Source organism: Tachyglossus aculeatus, chromosome 5 (genome assembly GCF_015852505.1).
Source record: "Tachyglossus aculeatus isolate mTacAcu1 chromosome 5, mTacAcu1.pri, whole genome shotgun sequence".
Taxonomy (NCBI): Eukaryota; Metazoa; Chordata; class Mammalia; order Monotremata; family Tachyglossidae; genus Tachyglossus; species Tachyglossus aculeatus.
The window spans coordinates 105,723,901-105,742,438 of NC_052070.1; positions in this window are offsets into that span (position 1 = coordinate 105,723,901).

Sequence of the window (18,538 nt, forward strand, 5' to 3'; positions counted from 1 at the left end):
GCTGTGTGACCTTGAGCAAGTCACTTAACTTCTTTTGGTGTGCCTCAGTTACCTCATCTATAAAATGGAAATTGAGACTCTGAACCCCATGTGGAATCTAGACTGTGTCCAAAATGATTATCTTATATCTACCCCAGTATTTAGTTCAGTGTCTGGCACACAGTAAGAACTTCAAAAAGATGATTTAAAAATAATCTTTACATCACTTAATGCATATTACTGGTGCATAATATTGCTAAGGGACTAATTCATTAGGCTGTGGTGTTTTCAGCAAGTTGGAGAGTCCTGGAATTGCTCAATGGAAGGTATTTATTTTAGATCATATTTTTCATTTAAGGAAGGGAGGCAGTGTTCTCAGTGGTACTATGATGTGAGGATTTAGTACTCGAAAGAATAAAAAACTCAGAATAGGGAGATGGCTGCTGCTAAATAAGATAAAATGGAAAACTTACTAGAATGAAAGATAAATGCTGGGAAAAGTAGCTTTCAGAATGATGGAGACAATAATGTACATATCCATGGAGTTTGAAAAATATGATGTAGAAGTAAGAGGAGTGTTAAGGAACTATCTTCATGAGAATGTTCAGATACATTTTTTGTGGTTTTATGTTATCATGTGAAGCTAATTTGCCCCTCACCTGGCAGGTAGACAATCAGTAGTGTACTGTCTACAAGATGACTTTTGCAAGCATGATGTGTGGTAGTAGGGTCAGAGTTTTTCTTCTCATTTTCTTTTTTCTAATGATATTTGTTAAGCACTTACTATGTGTCAGGCACTGTATTTGGGAACTGTGGTAGATACAAGCTAATCAAGGTGGAAACAGTCCATGTCCCACATGGGACTAACAGGCTAAATCCTCATTTTACAGGTGATGTAACTGAGGCACAGAGAAGTTGAGTGACTTGCTTAAGGTCACACACATGCAGTGGCAGAGCCAGAATAAGAATGTAGTTCCTTCTGATTCCCAGGCCCATGTCATATCCTCTAGGCCATGCTGCAAGAGTTAAGACTTTGTCTCAAACTAAGGCTCTGGTTGGCATTTGGCCTAGATTTCATGTTGGATTTAGATTCCAAGACAGAACTGGAATACAATGTCAATCCTGGCTTCCCTTAAGGAGCACGGGACAGCTTGTATCCACACTGTAAGCACATAAGAAATACCATAATGATTATAATAATAGTAAAGATCACTTGCTTTCCTTGTGACCTTGGGCACGTCCCTTAACTTCTCTGTGTTTTAGTTTCCTCATCCGTAAAATAGGGATTTGATACCTGTTCCTCTTCCTACGTAGACTGGGTGCCCTATGAAGGATAGGGACTGTGTCTGAGCTGATTATTTTATATCTACCTAGGTGCTCAATATGTCTGAGCTGATTATTTTATATTTATTTAGGTGCCCAATGCAATTTTTGGCACATAGCGAGTACTTAACACATATCACATTTCTATTACTTCTCTTAGACCTCCAGTCACTATAGAGAACCTTTACAAAAGGGACAGGAATATAGGAGGGTAAGCGAGAAGTCTTTTGTTCTGTCTGAGACCTGAAGGGCTGGAGCATGGCTTAGTGAATAGAACATGGGCCTGGGAGTCAGAAGGACCTGGGTTCTAATCGCAGCACGGCTACTTGTCTGCTGTGTGTGACCCAGGGCAAGTCACATCACTTCTATGTGAAGCAGCATGGCTCAGTGGAAAGAGCTCGGGCTTTGGAGTCAGAGATCATGGGTTCAAATCCCGGCTCTGCCAGTTGTCAGTTCTGTGACTTTGGGCAAGTCACTTAACTTCTCTGTGCCTCAGTTGCCTCATCTGTAAAATGGGGACCAAGACTGTTAGCCCCCCCGTGGGACAACCTTATGACCTTGTAACCTCCCGAGCGCTTAGAACAGTGCTTTGCACGTTGTAAGCACTTAATAAATGCCATCATATTATTATGTACCTCAGTGACCTCGTCTGTCAAATGGGGATAAGAGTGTGTGTTCTATGCAGGACAGGAACTGTGTGAGACCAGATTAAATAGTTTATACCCCAGCTCTTAGAACAGTGTTTGGCACATTGTCAGCATTTAACAAGTACCATAATGATTATTAGTATTCCCTTGGGAAAGCCGTGCTGGGTGATAGTACCACAATACTTGAGCTCCGGAGGGGTGATGTTAATCAATCAAATCAATCAATTGTGTTCATTGAGCACTTATGTGCACAGCATTCATTCATTTCATTCAATTGTATTTATTGAGCGCTTACTTTGTGCAGAGCACTGTACTAGGCAACTGGAAAGTACAATATAGCAATAAAAAGAGACAATCGCTACCCACAATGGGCTTCCTTCAGTCGTATTTATTGAGCATTTAGTTTGTGTAAACCACTGTTCTATTCAGTTGGAGCACTTTACTAAGCACTTGGAAAAGTGCAATACAACAGAATTGGTAGACATTACCTCTGCCCACAGTGCACTGACAGTTTACACGGGGAGATATACACTAAAATAAAGTACAGATGGGGATACTTGAGAGCATAAGGAGATGTACTATAAATGATGGGGGCTGGGGAGAAAACCAAAGTTCTTGAGAGGTACACAGCCAAGTGCAGAGTCATTGCAGAAGGGAGGGTGGGAAAGGTAAATGAAGAGAGAACTTATTCAGGGAAGGCCTCTTGGAGGACACCTTCTCCACTCACGGCTGGTCTGTGTGTTTCGATCCACATGCTGGGGTGGGTTGTGCTCTGGAGGGAGACACAAACTCCATGAGTAAATTTCCAGTTGATTCTTTGATTCTGAAAAAAAATTAAAAACCACTTCGGAAGAGTTCTTCTGTGATTTAGAAATAGGTAAACCTGAGTTTCAATGCATGTGGTTGATGTATAATTTATTATTTCTAAAGGGTATTTTTTACCAGCTTCTCTTCAAACAAGATACCTTAGCTATATGATTTGTGAGTTGCTTCAGTGTTTTCATAACTGCATAATTCTGTAGCCAACTAGTGTAATGAAATCTTTTGAAATTTAAAGGTGAATGAACATTTATCCTTTATGTTGACCATTAGGGTTATCGTATGCTTTCTGCAACTTGCTCATAAAGCAATCAATCTATAGTATTTACTGAGTATTGACTGTATACAGAGCACAAACCTAAGCCCTTGAGTGAGTATAATAAAGATAAAAGACATGATCCCTGGTCTCAAGGAACTTACAATCTATTGGCAGTGAGAGGTACAGAATAACTTCCAATTGGATGAAAAAGAAAATTGAAATATGGTTAAATGAATCATTAAGTTCTTTAATAGTGTCTATATTGTATGGCTGGCTGTGAGTGCAGATGAACAGACTGTGTATTTGAGAGGGTATAATCTCAGGAGAAGAAAATGATCATTAAATGGTTAAATTATAATTGGAAATATGGACAAAGTTACAGAATTGATAGCAGTGCCTACGAAGATATACTCAAACTTGTTTTCAACCTGATGAAGAAAAGTTCCTGGATTTGTTCCACCACCACCTCTGATAAAGAAGATCTTCGGGGACTTTGGGAGCTGGCAGAGTCTATAGAACTTTAAAATGATTTGCTTTAATAGCTGGGTCTTTTAGGCAAAGTTTTTTCCAAAGATAGCTCTGCACAAAGCATTTATTCATTCATTCATTCAATCATATTTATTGAGCACTTACTGTTTGCCGAGCGCTGTACTAAGCTCTTGGGAAGTACAAGTTGGCAACATATAGAGACGGTCCCTACCCAACAGTGGGCTCACAGTCTAGAAGGGGGAGACAGAGAACAAAACAAAACATGTTAACAAAATAGAATGAATATGTAAAAATAAAATAAATAAATAGAGTAATAAATACCTACAAACATATATGCATATATACAGGTGCTGTGGGGAGGAGAAGGAGGTAAGGCGGGGGGATGGGCAGGGCGAGGAGGGGGAGAAGAAGGAGGGGACTCAGTCTGGGAAGGCCTCCTGAAGGAGGTGAGGTCTCAGTAGGGCTTTGAAGGTAGGAAGAGAGCTAGCTTGGCGGATGTGGGGAGGGAGGGCATTCCAGGCCAGGGGGATGACGTGGGCCGGGGGTCGACGGCGGGACAGGCGAGAACGAGGCACGGTGAGGAGATTAGTGGCAGAGGAGTGGAGGGTGCGGGCTGGGCTGTAGAAGGAGAGAAGGGAGGTGAGGTAGGAGGGGGGCGAGGTGATGGAGAGCCTTGAAGCCGAGGGTGAGGAGTTTCTGCCTGATGCGCAGATTGATTGGTAGCCACTGGAGATTTTTGAGGAGGGGAGTAACATGTCCGGAGTGTTTCTGGACAAAGACAATCCGGGCACCGGCGTGAAGTATGGATTGAAGCGGGGAGAGACAGGAGGATGGGAGAGCAGAGAGGAGGCTGATACAGTAATCCAGACGGGATAGGATGAAAGCTTGAACGAGCAGGGTAGTGGTTTGGATGGAGAGAAAAGGGCAGATCTTGGCAATGTTGCGGAAGTGAGACCGGCAGGTTTTGGTGACGGATTTACTGCGTTGAGGGGGAAAAGTTTGTAGTTGTCTTTCTTTTTTTTTATCCTCTGAGCTCAGACATAGGTGTGTGGGGTTACACGTCTCAGACATCCCCAAGGAAATAAATTTGATTCTCGGGAAACTAGAGATGACTCGAGATTCAGAACCTCCAGTGTTTTGGAAACTGCCTCCATCCAATTGTGATAGATGGACTTTCAATGAGACTTGAGTTCTGTCCTGATGGAGCCCTGAAAATCCTTTTGTTTCCCATGACTGGACATAAAGATCCAAGCACACAGAAATGTACCATTGTGGAAGACAAACAAAGGGATAAGTTTTTTTTTCTTTTTTGTAACAGAGTTTTCTCTTAATTACTCAGTTCTCAATCTTTGATTCATGGACTTTTCCCATACAGGTCCCTAGTCGTTTTAAAATATAACGAAAGCCAGATTGCAAGGATCTAGGTTTGATTTGGCTGACTCTACTTGGAAAATTGAGCATGGATTGTGAATTTTGGTCTTCATCAAAATCACAATCTTAATTCTGAAATATTGTGAGACAGATAAAATGTACTTTTTTTTAGCCCACCGTTTTCTTTTGGCAGATCTCCAGGAATGTTTAAAAAATATCTGAATAACACCCTCTTGTGATTTTTTGGTTGTAATAAAGTGGTCCTTAAAGGAATCCCATGACTGATGGGCTTTATTGTTGTTGAATGTCTTTGAGTCGTTTCTTACCCATGGTGTCTCCTTGGACATGTCTTCTCCAGAACGTCCCATTTTCTTCTGTACCTGTTCTGGTATGTAGTCCATAGCGTTTTCTTGATTAAAAATATGGAAGTCCTCTTCTATTTCCTTCTTTCCCATGCTGCTGTTGCCCAGCACAAGTGAATCAATTTTGTCTGATGCATTGGCTTTTGACCTTTCCATTGTGGGTAACCCTGATGTGAGAATAGCTCTCTAGCTCTAAGCTCTAAGCCTCATCAGAATACGCAGACTCTACTGCCACAATAAGATGTGGATTCAAAGGATAGTGGGATTTATTAGGAAAAGGAAATCAGATTGTTTGAATTCTGAAACATCCTCATGCGACAAATATGATCTCTAAAGTAATGTATTTACTGCTGGGCACTATCGCCCAATGGAAAGATGACAGGACTGGGAGTGAGAGACCTGGATATGGGAAGCAGCATGCCCTAGTGGATAGAGTACAGGCCTGGGAGTCAGAAGGAGCTGGGTTCTAATCCCGGCTCCACCACATAGCTGCTGTGTGACCTTGGGCAAGTCACTTCACTTCCCAGCACCTCAGATACCTCATCTGTAAAATGGGGATTAAGAGTGTGAACCCCATGTTAGAGAAGCAGCCTGGCTCAGCAGAAGAAGCACGAGATTGGGAGTCAGAAGTCTTGGGTTCTAATCTCGGCTCCACAATTTGTCACCTGTGTGACTTTGGGCAAGTCACTTAACTTCTCTGAGCCACAGTTACCTCATCTTTAAAATGGGGATTAAGACTGTAAACCCCACGTGGGACAACCTGATCACCTTGTGGCCCCTCTAGCGCTTAGAATAGTGCTTCACATATAGTAAGCACTGAACAAATGCCGTTATTATTATTATTATTATTATTATTATCATGTGGGACAGAGACTATGTCCAACCTCATGAACTTGTATTTACCCCAGAGCTTTGAGCAGTGCTTGGTACATAGGAAGTGCTTAACAAGTTCCCAAATTATTTCTTCTTCTTCTTCTTCTTCTTCTTCTTCTTCTTCTTCTTCTTCTTCTTCTTCTTCTTCTTCTTCTTCTTCTTCTTCTTCTTCTTCTTCTTCTTCTTCTTCTTCTTCTTCTTCTTCTTCTTCTTCTTCTTCTTCTTCTTCTTCTTCTTTTCTTCTTCTTCTTCTTCTTCTTCTTCTTCTTCTTCTTCTTCTTCTTCTTCTTCTTCTTCTTCTTCTTCTTCTTCTTCTTCTTCTTCTTCTTCTTCTTCTTCTTCTTCTTCTTCTTCTTCTTCTTCTTCTTCTTCTTCTTCTTCTTCTTCTTCTTCTTCTTCTTCTTCTTCTTCTTCTTCCCTGCTCTGCTCCTGGACTGCTGGGTGATCTTGGACAAGCCACTCAATCTCTTAATAATGATATTAATAATAATTGGGCAGGAAATGTGTGCATCAACTCTGTTATGTTGTACTCTCGAATGTGCTTAGTACAGTGCTGTGCATATAGTAAGCACTTAATAAATAGGACTGATTACTTGTTTTTTTTTAATAATTATGGTATTAAGCATTTATTCTGTGTTATACACAGGAATAAATTCAGGATAATTATTTTTGTTATTATTTTTATTTTGATATTTGTTAAGTCCTATTTGCTAAATACTGTACTAAGTACTAAGATAGATAAAAGATAATCAGTACAGACAAGTGGTGTGACCTAGTGGATAGAGCATGGGCCTGGGAGTCAAAAGGACCAGGGTTCTCATCTGGCTCCGCCACTTGTCTGCTGCTTGACCATGGGCAAATCACTTAACATAATAATAATAATAATAATAATAATAATAATGATAAAAACAATAATATTTGTTAAGTGCTTTATTATGTGCCAAACACTGTTCTAAACACATGGGTAGATACAAAGTAATCAGGTTGTACCATGTGTGGCACACAGTCTTAATCCCTATTTTACAAATGAGATAACTGAGACACAGAGAGGTTAAGTGACTTGTCCAAAGTCACACCGCTGACAAATGGCAGAGATGGGATTAGAACGCATGACCTCTGACTCCCAACCCCTTTCCACTAAGCCAGGATGCTTCAACATGTCAAGATGTGGAAAACAGACCCTGAATTAGAACCCAAATCTTGTGACTCCCAGGACTTTGCCCTTTCCATTAGGCCAGGCTGCTTCTCTTGTGTCTCAGTTTTTTCCACTGCAAAATGGAGATAAAATTTTCCCTCTCTCTACTTCTTAGACTGTGAGGTCTACATGGAAGAAGGACCATTTCCTGTCTGATTAGCCTGTATTCTGGGACTTAAAGCAATGCCTGGCATGTGCAGGCACTTACTGGTGAGCACTTAATGAATAAAAAAATATTCTTATCACCTCACTAGAAATGAAAGGGATGTATATCCAGAAAAGATATGAAGTTTCTCTTGCAGTGTTCTCATATACATTGACACAGTACTGTAAGTGATATTCAATTATTAGTAGAATGAACTGGTCACTGTAATTTTCTAAATGTTATTTACAATGTTTCATTTTGCAGTCATTTCAGGTAAATAGTCCTCATTCCCAGGATGGAAAATAGGAACAACGTAACAGAATTCGTTCTCTTAGGTCTGTCCACTGATAGAAATTTGCAGATATTCTTCTTTGGGCTGTTCCTCCCCTGTTACATTGCAATCCTCTTAGGGAATCTGGTCATACTCATCACCGTCAGAGGCAGTTTTCTAATCAAACAGCCCATGTACTTCTTCCTCTGCCACTTGCCCCTCATGGACCTCTACCTCACCTCCACGGTGACTCCCAGACTGGTCAGAGATTTGCTGTCTGAGAAGACAACCGTCTCTTTTGTCCACTGCATGATGCAATTCTTCACCCTGCACTTATTTGGTGGGGTTGAGATCTTCATTCTCCTGGGGATGGCCTAAGATCGCTATGTTGTCATCTGTAAACCCTTACATTATATGGTCATCATGAACAAGCAGCGGTGTGTCACAGTGTTTGCAGTGTGCTGGGGAGGAGCATTTCTCCATTCCACGGTCCAGTGGCTCCTTGTCATTTTTTTGCCCTTCTGTGGCCCTAAGAAGATTGATCACTATTTGTGCAATGTTTACCCTCTCCTGGAACTGGCTTGCTCAGATACTTACGTGACTGGAATTTTAGTCCACGCCAATACAGGGACAATTGTGTCGGTTTCCTTTGCAGTCTTAGTCTTCTCTTATGTCACCATTTTAGCCAGTCTGAGGACCCACTCTTTGGAAGGACGTCATAAAGCCCTCTCTACTTGCGCTTCCCACATCACTGTGGTGACATTGTTTTTCTTGCCTGGCATCTTGATTTACCTCCGACCAGGCCAGACCTTCCCCGAGGATAAGTTGTTCACTCTGTTTTACACCACCATTGCCCCCATGTTCAACCCCCTCATCTACACTCTGAGGAACAGAGAGATGAAAACGGCCATGAGAAAGGTGTGGTGTTGGAAGCCACTTTTGGAGGGAAAATTAGGCAGGTGAAATGGATGTCCACAACTCCTGTCTTCCCCTCCTGAATTTGGTTTATTTTATCCACCCAACTTTTCTCTGTACAGTCAAACCAGGTTTTCTCCTAGGCTCGGGTGAAACGAAGATTCTTATTGTTTATTGGACTGTAAACATGCCCATCACCCCCTTCAGCTATTCTGGACATTTAACTCCATCCTCAGGCCCACTGTTCCTCCCCCTCCTCCATCCCTCAGCCCCAATGAACTGGCCATCTACTTCATTAGGAAAATTAACACCATTAGGTCTGAGCTCTACAAAGTCTCCCCTCCCCCTTCTCCATTCCCCCCGCTCTCAACCCCCTCCTCTACTTTCACATCTTTCCCAGCAGTATCTTCAGATGAGATCTCCACCCTTCTCTCAAGTGCCACCCCCTCCACCTATGCTTCGACCCCATTCCCTCTCATCTTATAAAAACTCTCATCCCTTCCATCCTCCCCTCCTTAACTTCCATCTTCAACCTCTCACTCTCCAACGGCTTCTTCCCCTCTGCCTTCAAACTGGCCCACTTATCTCCTATCCTAAAAATGCCCCTCTCTTGACTCCACTGCCCCTTCCAGTTATCGCCCTATCTCCCTCCTGACCTTCCTTTCCTAACTCCTAGAGCGAGTCGTCTACACCCACTGCCTCAAATTTCCCAATTCCAACTCTCTCCTGGACCCCCTCCAATCTGGCTTCTTTCCCCTCCACTCCACCGAAACTGCCTTCTCACAGGTCACCAATGACCTCCTTCTTGCCAAATCCAATGGCTCCAACTCTATCCTAAGCCTCCTGGCCCTCTCAGCTGCCTTTGACACTATCGACCTCCTTCTCCTCAACATGTTTTCCAACCTTTGCTTCATGGACTCCATTCTGTACTCTCCTGGTTCCAGTCTTATCTCTCTGGACGTTCATTCTCAGTCTTCTTCGTGGGTTCCTCCTTCCCCTCCCATCCCCTAACTTTAGGGGTTCCTCAAAGGTCAGTTTTTGGTCCTCTTCTGTTCTCCATCTATACTCACTCCCTTGGTGAACTCATTTGGTCCCATGGCTTCAACTATCATCTCTACGCAATGGCACCCAAATCTACAACTCCTCCCCTGTTCTCTCTCCCTCCCTCCAGGTTCGCATCTCCTCCTGCCTTCAGCACCTCTCCACCTGAATATCTGCCTGCCACCTAAAACTCAAGATGTCCAAGACTGAGCTCCTTATCTTCCCTCCCAAACCTATCCTCTCCCTGACTTTCCTGTCACTATGAACAGAACTACCATCCTTCCTGTCTCACAAGTCCACAACCTTAGGTGTCATCCTTGACTCCGAACTCTCATTCACCCCATACATCCACTCCATCACCAAAACCAGCCGGTCTCACATTCACAACATCACCAAGCTCTGCCTTTTCCTCTACATCCAAGCCGCTATCTTGTTGGTACAATCACACATCATATCCCGACTTAATTACTGTATCAGCCTCCTTTCTGATCTCCCATCCTACTGTCTCTCCCCGCTTCAGTCTATACTTCACTCTGCTGCCCAGATTATCTTTCTACAGAAACTCTCTGGGCATGTCACTCCCCTCCACAAAAGTCTTCAGTGGTTGCCTATCAACTTTCGCATGAAGCAAAAACTCCTCACTATTGGCTTCAAAGCTCTCCGTCACCTTGCCCAATCCTATGTAACCTCCCTTCTCTCTTTCTACAGTGCAGCGCACAAACTCCATTCCTCTGCCACTAACCTGCTCACTGTGCCTCGTTCTTGCCTGTCCCACCATGGACTCATGGCCGACGTCCAACCTCTGGCCTGGAATACCCTCCCTTCACACAACGGCCAAATTAGCTCTATTCTTACCTTCAAAGCCCTGAGAGCTCACCTCCTCCAGGAGGCCTTCCCAGACTAAGACCCCTTTTCTTCTACTCCTGCTCCCCTCCTCATCTCCCCACCTCCTTCCAAGCCCCATAGCACTTGTGCATATTTGTACATATTTATTAATCTATTTACTTTATTAATGATGTACGTATATCTATAATTCTATTTATCTCTTTTGATGCCATTGATGCCGTCTACTTGTTTTGTTTTGTTCTCTGTCTCCCCCTTCTAGACTATGAGCCTGTTGTTGGGTAGGGATTGTCTATCTGTTGCCGAATTGTACTTTCCAAGCGCTTAGTACAGTGCTCTGCGCACAATAAGCACTCATTAAATACGTTTGAATGAATGAGTGAATCCCTTCCTCTATCTCAATGACTATATATAATACAGCCATCAATTATCCTATGCCATTTCAAATAAAATATTTTCAAGAAAAGGAATAACTACTGCCTAATGGGATGGAGAGCTAATTACAGTTTCAGTTGATGTTAAAATCAACTGTAAACTTCTAGAGAGAGAGAGAATTATGTATTTGATGTGTGCTGTGCAGCTATGGCAGATGTAGGATTTAGTAGATACAGTGTCTATGAAATGCTTATGTGCAAAACAGGGTTCTCAGTGGGTTCTACTCATACAGTTGCCTCAGTCCGTCCTTGCTGGTAGATGAGGCACAGAACAGGGGTTTAAAACTCTTTTCAGACATGGAGGGGGCAGCATTTATCATCATCATCATCAATCGTATTTATTGAGCGCTTACTATGTGCAGAGCACTGTACTAAGCGCTTGGGAAGTACAAATTGGCAACATATAGAGACAGTCCCTACCCAACAGTGGGCTCACAGGCTTAAAGAGGGAGACAGAAAACAAAACCAAACATACTAACAAAATAAAATAAATAGGAAAGATATGTACAAGTAAAATAAATAAATAAATAAATAGAGTAATAAATATGTACAATCAATCAATCAATCAATCAATCGTATTTATTGAGCGCTTACTATGTGCAGAGCACTGTACTAAGCGCTTGGGAAGTACAAACTGGCATCACATAGAGACAGTCCCTACCCAACAGTGGGCTCACAGTCTAAAAGGGGGAGACAGAGAACAGAACCAAACATACCAACAAAATAAAATAAGTAGGATAGAAATGTACAAGTAAAATAAATAAATAAATGAATAAATAGAGTAATAAATATGTACAACCATATATACATATATACAGGTGCTGTGGGGAAGGGAAGGAGGTAAGACGGGGGGATGGAGAGGGGGACGAGGGGGAGAGGAAAGAAGGGGCTCAGTCTGGGAAGGCCTCCTGGAGGAGGTGAGCTCTCAGCAGGGCCTTGAAGGGAGGAAGAGAGCTAGCTTGGCGGAGGGGCAGAGGGAGGGCATTCCAGGCCCGGGGGATGACGTGGGCCAGGGGTCGATGGCGGGACAGGTGAGAGCGAGGTACAGTGAGGAGATTAGTGGTAGAGGAGCGGAGGGTGCGGGCTGGGCAGTAGAAGGAGAGAAGGGAGGTGAGGTAGGAGGGGGCGAGGTGATGGAGAGCCTTGAAGCCCAGGGTGAGGAGTTTCTGCCTGATGCGCAGATTGATCGGTAGCCATTGGAGGTTTTTGAGAAGGGGAGTAATATGTCCAGAGCATTTCTGGACAAAGATAATCCGGGCAGCAGCATGAAGTATGGATTGAAGTGGAGAGAGACAGGAGGATGGGAGATCAGAGAGAAGGCTGGTGCAGTACTCCAGACGGGATAGGATGAGAGCTTGAATGAGCAGGGTAGCGGTTTGGATGGAGAGGAAAGGGCGGATCTTGGCAATGTTGTGAAGGTGAGACTGGCAGGTTTTGGTGACGGCTTGGATGTGAGGGGTGAATGAGAGAGCAGAGTCGAGGATGACACCAAGGTTGCGGGCTTGTGAGACGGGAAGGATGGTAGTGCCGTCAACAGAGATGGGAAAGTCAGGGAGAGGACAAGGTTTGGGAGGGAAGACAAGGATCTCAGTCTTCGACATGTTGAGCTTTAGGTGGCGGGCGGACATCCAGATGGAGATGTCCTGAAGGCAGGAGGAGATGCGAGCCTGGAGAGAGAGGGAGAGAGCAGGGGCAGAGATGTAGATCTGGGTGTCATCAGCGTAGAGATGATAGTTGAAGCCGTGGGAGCGAATGAGGTCACCAAGGGAGTGCATGTAGATTGAGAACAGAATGGGACCAAGCACTGAACCTTGGGGAACCCCCACAGTAATGGGATGGGAGGGGGAGGAGGAGCCTGCAAAAGAGACTGAGAAAGAACGACCGGAGAGATAAGAGGAGAACCAGGAGAGGACGGAGTCTGTGAAGCCAAGGTCAGATAACGTGTTGAGGAGAAGGGGGTGGTCCACAGTGTCAAAGGCAGCTGAGAGGTCGAGGAGGATTAGGACAGAGTATGAGCCGTTGGATTTGGCAAGCAGGAGGTCATTGGTGACCTTTGAGAGGGCAGTTTCCATGGAATGAAGAGGATGGAAGCCAGACTGGAGGGGGTCGAGGAGAGAGTTGTTGTTGAGGAATTCTAGGCAGCGCGTGTAGACAACTCGTTCAAGGAGTTTGGAAAGGAATTGTAGGAGGGATATGGGATTTATGATTTTGATTTTCAATGGAAAGTGGTGTGCTTAGTGGAAAAACCGCAAGTCTAGTAGTCAGAAGATTTGGGATCTAATCCTGTTTCTTCCACTAGCCTGCTGTGTGACCTTGGGCAAGTCACTTAGCTTCTTTCTGTGTGCTTCAGTTACCTCATCTGTAAAATTCATTCATTCATTCATTCATTCAATCGTATTTATTGAGCGCTTACTGTGAGCAGAGCACTGTACTAAGCGCTTGGGAAGTACACGTTGGCAACATATAGAGACGGTCCCTACCCAACAGTGGGCTCACAGTCTAGAAGGGGGAGACAGAGAAGAAAACAAAACATATTAACAAAATAAAATAAATAGAATAAATATGTACAAATAAAATAGAGTAATAAATACATACAAGCATATATACATATGGAAATTGATACTCTGAGCCCCATATGGAATCAAGACCACGTCTAAAATGATTACCTTATATCTACCCCAGCAGTTAGTACAGTGCCTGGCACACAGAAAGAACTTAAAAACGATTATTAAGAGTCATCTTTACATCACTTAGTACATTAATATTGGTGTATAATATTGCTAAGGGACTACTTCACCAGGCCGAGGTCTTTTAAACAAGTTGGGGAGGCCTGGAATTGCTCAATGGAAGGGATTTATTTGAGATCATATTTTTCACTGAAGGAAAGGGGACAATGTTCTCGGTGGTACCTTCTCCTGCAATTGAAACGATGATGTGAGGATTTAGGATTCGAAAGAAAAAGAAACTCATAATAAGGAGATGGCTTCCATTAAATAAGATGCAATGGAAAAACCACTAGAATGGAAGATAAATACTGGGAAAAGTAGTTTTCAGAATGCTGGAGATAATAAGGTGCGTATCCATGGAGTTTGAAAAATATGATGTATAATTGAGAGAACCATTAACGAGCTATCCCCATGATAATGTTCAGATACCTTTGTTGCAGTTTTATGTTATAACGTGAAGGTAATTTGCTCTTCACGTGCAGGTAGACAATCAGTAGTGAACTGTCTATAAGATGAATTTTGCAAGCATGATGCATGGTAGTAGGGTCAGAGTTTTTCTTCTTTTATCTTTTTCCTAATGGTATGTGTTAAGCGCTTACTATGTGCCAGGCACTGTACTTGGGCATTGCGGTAGATGCAAGCTAATCAAGTTGGACACAGTCCGTGTCCCACATGGGACTAACAGGCTTAATCCCCTTTTAAAAGTGATGTAACTGAGGCACAGAGAGGTTGAGTGACTTGTTCAACGTCACACACATCCAGTGGCAGAGCCAGCATAATTGTGCAGTTCCTTCCTGATCCTAAAGACATCAGTTTTTTCTTCTTATCAGTGCCTTCAGTGAAGGGATGAAGCAAACCTCCTGAACTTGGAAATTCTGCTCATTTATTCCTACTTTCATCTCCTTCCTAAAATGCTTGCCCTACTGAAGAAAACCATGCTTATCAATGTCTTCGAGACTGGTTAAAAAATTACAAATTAAAGGGCAGACTTCAAGAGTAAAAATGTATGATCAGGCTTGGTTCATATGAGCGAACACTAGAGAGCTACAGTGAAGATATGGATGTTTTGTCTTATTCACTTTGTTTCAATATTTTATCATTTCAGGCAAAGTCACGACTTCCAGGACAGCCTTTGCTGACTTCATGGAAAACCAGAACAATATTTCAGAATTTATTCACTTGGGACTTTCCCCCAAATCTTACAGTGCAGTTTTGGGCTGTTTCTGCTCCTTTATATTGGCATCGTGATGTGAACTCTGCTCATTCTCCTCACCATTCGTTTCAACCACCTAATCAATCAGCCAGTGTATTTCTTCCTCAGTTACTTGTCCCTTGTGTATCTCGGCTGCATCTCCACCATCTCCCCTAAACTCATCACTGACTTGATGGTGGAGAGGACGACCATCCAGCGCTTAGAACAGTGTTCTGCACATAGTAAGCACTTAACAAATACCAACATTATTATTATTTCCTTCCCTAACTGTATGACCCAGTTTTTTGCTTCTCACTTCTTTGGCGGTGTTGAGATCTTCATCCTGGTGTGGATGGCTTATGATAGCTTCGTGGGCATATGCAAACCACTGCATCATGACCCGGTGGACTTGTAACGGCATGCTGCTTATCGTCTGTGTCAAGGCATTCGTGCATTCAATGGCTTAGTTACTCCTCACCCTCCAGTTGTCCTTCTGTGGGCCGGATCAGATCGACCACTATTTTTGTGATGTGAATCGCTAATTGAAACTCATCTACACCTACGTTGCAGGCCATGATCACCTTTTGTTGCTCATTTCTTACATAGTTATATTAGTTTCCCTAATAACATGCTCTCCTCACAGTCGGTGCAAGGCCCTGTCCACCTGCGGTTCCCATATCACCATGGTGGTCTTATTCTTTGGGCCCTGCATCTTCATCTACATATGTCCAGCCATCACGTTCATGGCGGACAAAGTACTTGCTGTGTTTTGCACCATAATTGTCCCCATGTTCAACCCTCTCATTGACATTCTGAGAAAGACAGAGATGATAAGTGCCATCAGGAAGGTGTGGTGTAGGAGGGTGTTTTGGGGGGAGAAATAGACGTTTTCTTCCTTCTGATTCCCATCTCACGTTCCCATTAATTCTTTCAATCACATTTATTGTGAACTTACTGTGCACAGAGCACTGTACTAGGCACTTGGGAAGTACAATTCAGCAAGAAAGAGAGACAATCCTTGCCCAAAACGGGCTTATAGTCTAGAATGTCCTTCAGCATCCCCTAATCTCGTGGGTCACACCAAAACAGCATGGCTTAATGGCTAGGGCACCAGACTTTAAGTTAGGAGGACCTGCGTTCCTCTTCTGAATCCACCACTTGTCTGCTATGGGACCTTGGGCAAGTCACTTAACTTCTCTGAGCCTCAGTCACCTCTTCTGTAAAATGAGGATTAAGATTGTGAGACCCATGAGGGACATGGACTGTGTCCAACCAGATTAGCCTGTATCTGACACAGAGTAAACACCAAAAAAAACCTGTCCACTCCCTACAATCTGCAGGTCACGTGCTTTTTATTTTAATCGTTTTAACTCCTGGTCTATCATCCCGGGAAGGGCCATTGCAGGGTTCCCTCAGCTAGTATGGCACTGTACCAAAAGGAGATCTTCCCATCTCAGCTTTTAGCAACCTAGATAAACAAAGGGTCTCTTAGGGCACCTGCTTTCTTGTCTAGAGACTGAATCATTACTGGAATTGCCAGAATGGTAACCCAGGGTCATCCCAGTTGATGCCAGTTGTCCGAGGGAATCTAGGTGGGGGGGGGGGTTGTTTAGTCCTGTAATCTTCCTGACGTTTCCAATGCATTAGACTGGAAGGTTGGGAGAAAGATGAAACAGGAAACGCAGTTCACCTAATTTTACCTCTCCCTCATCAGCAGCCTCCTTTATTGCCTTTCCTTCTTCTCACTTGCTCCTTCTGAGTCTCACTGTTGACGATATTTGATATTGTTGCTGACTGTCCCAGAATATGAATTTTTAACAAATGTGTCCTGACTTCCTGCGTCTATTTCTGAAGAAAAATAGAGCAGAGAAACTTTGTCCCTGAGCAGGTTCAGGAAATTGCCGGGTTCTCAGGTTTCTGACAGCATTCCTGTGGTAGGACTGTAGGAGATTTGTCCTACCCAGAATGCATCATGTACTCTAATTTTGTTTTATTCTCCCAGGCATTTGGTGCAGTGCTCTGCCCACAGGTGCTCAGTACATGCTAATGATTGACAAGTTCGGTGCAATTGGGCATAGTTGAGAAACTGTCAGTCATTTATTGTGATATGTAGTAGCCAAGAATGGCTGGTTCAGTTTAAAGTAATTCTAGAAAAAGCAAGTAGCCACATCAGTCAAGGACTGATTTTTTATATTTTCTTTTTAATCATGCCCAACCAACTGAAAGTTAACATGAAATGCTGTCATTGAATCATCACTGGAGAGGCTTAATTAAGGGCAGAGCACAGGCTTAGCTCTGCAGTTCATTGCTCTATTCTGCCCTTCCATGTTCTCCCTCCTCAAATATATGGGCTTCTCCTTCGGGCTAGAGTTTGACCCTTAAACAAAGTAGGATATTTCTGTCCATCTTAAGTTATGCTCTCTTTTAACTATTTTATGCTGGGCAATTTCCCCAATTAATTTTCCTCTCCTTAAGTCATATACTTCCAACATTTGCATCAATACACTTGCATGCACAAGCACTAACCACCTCTATACATACTGAATTACGTTCTTTACATTTTAAAGCAGTTATTCATCTTCACATCCATCTTTCCATTTTTGTCTTCCTCCTATCTGTAAATGACTTTATATCAGCCTTCCCTTTTAGTTTGAAAGATAACCGAGAACAGGGATCCTGCCTATCATGCAGTCTTAATCCCCATTTTACAGATGAGGTAACTAAGGCACAGAGAAGTTAAGTGCCCGAAGTCACACAGCTGACAAGTGGCAGAGACGGGAGTAGAACCCAGACCTCTGACACCCAATCCCGTGCTCTTTCCACTAAGCCACACTTCTTCTCTATTGTATTCTTCCAAGAATTTAGGACAGTATTCTTCACAGAGGTAGCACTCACAAATACCAGTGATTGAATATTAGAATGAGGGGGCACCCACTGAAGTGAGGTTCAAGATTAACAAGCCACTTTTTTTTATAGAACAGGTATTGAGCATAGTGATAACAAGGTCTTTGGGGCCAGAAACCTGCATTCTAATTTCAAGGACGTTACCTTCAGATTCAGGGAGGAGGGTGATGTTGTCAATGGAGATTTAAGCACTTTGACCCTCATCCAACCCTCACCGCTACACTTACTGCACATATCCTCTTATTCCATTGCATCCCCTACCTGTACTTTATTTTAATGTATGTTTCCTTGACTGTATTGTTAACTCCTGGAGAACAAGGATCATGTTCACCAACTCTATTGTATTGTATTAAACGTTTAGTACAGTTTATCATCCTCAGTAAGTGTTCAGTAAATACCTATGATTGATTGATTGATTGTAGATGGGAAGTTCGGGAGAGAAGAGGATTAGAAGGGAAGTTGAGAAATTCTATTTTAGACTTGGACAACTGGACATGATATGGAGACAGGAGGAGACGGATTGGCTAGTGTGTGGAAGGTCAGGGCTACAGAGATAGTTTGGGACTATCAGGGAGTAGCTGAAATCATGTTTTGGATGAATTCTGTATGTGACAATAATGCAACATAAGCAGTATCTTCAACTCCTCCCTCTCCTTCAACCCCAATGTTCAGGCTGTTGCCAAATGCTTTGGTTTTACGATTACAGCATTCCCAGAAATGGCCTCTTCCTCTTCACCCTAGGGGCCACCA